Raw genomic sequence first — 1,489 nt, 5'->3', positions numbered from 1 at the left:
TAAACCAACTGACAGAGGAGAAGGAGTGAGGATCAAGGTAGGTGCTGCACCTAGAGAATAGTTGGGGTAACTGAGAACGAAGCTGGCAGAGCCATGGCCCCCCAAGGGTCCATCTCAGGAGGAACAGAAATTGCAGGCCCATACCTACTGCACGCAGATGGGGTTGAAAAACCTGGAGAAACAACTTCACATCTAGGTCCAGGAAAATCATAGGCTCCATCTCCAGATTGCAGAGCATCAGGAGCAACTGGGAAGACTAGAGGAGAAAACCAAAGATCGGCAGGAGATCCCGAGACCCCACGATATGCATGTGTGTGCAACCCACAGCTGGAGGAACAGCTGACCTTGCTGCGGGATGCTCTCTGCAGGGTGAGCAGTGAGAAGGAGGATCTCACCAGCATCGTGGACTCAATGCAGCAGGTGAAGAAACATCTGCGGGAACAGCTGGACTGCTCAGAGGAGAAGACAGAGGAATGGAAAGAGGTGGCTGAGAGAGCCAAGCAGCTCGGGGGCTGCAGGGGCAGCAGGAGCAGTCCCTGGCCTAGCTGCAGTAGCTCAGAGCCACCTGCGAGCAGCACATTACTTCAAATGAGCAGCTTTGCTCCAAGTAGTAGGTCCTGCAGTAGCACCTGCAGAAGCAGACCCAGCCGTTGGAGCAGCTGAAACAAGTGCAGGGTCCGACTAAATGGAGGGACTAGGTGGTGCCCCCAAAGTGGCAGGACAGTTTCAAGTGCCTGGACGTGACCAGTCCACAGGAGGAGCACCTGCAGGCCCAGCTGAGCTTCCTGGCTATCCCTGGGGAAGGGGAAGCTGTGAACCCTGGAGAAGCAAAAGCTGAGGAAGCGACTCTCCTCGATGTGCCCATGGCAGAGGATGGAGATGTCCCCCAAACTGAGAGGGATGTGGTTCTGTTAGCACTCTCGGAGGCTGAGATCCACAGGGGGAAACTCCTGCCGGACTGCTGCAGGTACTCCCCCCTCCCCGGACAGCTCAGTACCAGATAGAGCTGGAGCCACGGGTCCCTCGCCCCGTGAGCTGCCACCACAACACATGAGAGAATGAGAAATGGGACATGTGGGCATCCGAGAAGAAAATCTGGTTCATCCGCAGCCTGCCTGATGAGGCGGACTTCCAGAGTCCTGCAGATGAGCTCCACCATCCATGCAACCAGCTGTCGGCACATATCCACACCATCCAGGAATCCCTCTTGGCATGTAAAGGACAGATGTTCATTCTGGTTCAGCTGTGTCAGGAGAAAGCCGAGTGCATGTGCCAGCTGTCCCAGGAGACGATGAAGAGTAGATAGCTGCAAGAGTTGCTGTCACTCCTACACGGGGCTCCAGATACTGACACAGGCTGAGCTCCCCACCAGTCCAGCTTCTTCAGAGGAGTCAGGCTCCTGTGTGGGCAAAATGAGGAAGGCACAAAAAGGTTTTGAAGAATTGCTACTTCAGGATAGTGTAGAAACTGCAAGAGGAGAAGTAAGGGT

The sequence above is a fragment of the Dipodomys merriami genome, unplaced genomic scaffold, assembly GCF_024711535.1.
Source record: "Dipodomys merriami isolate MVZ:Mamm:240054 unplaced genomic scaffold, mDipMer1.0.p SCAF_2054, whole genome shotgun sequence".
NCBI lineage: Eukaryota > Metazoa > Chordata > Mammalia > Rodentia > Heteromyidae > Dipodomys > Dipodomys merriami.
Note: the sequence above shows the minus strand (reverse complement) of the source record.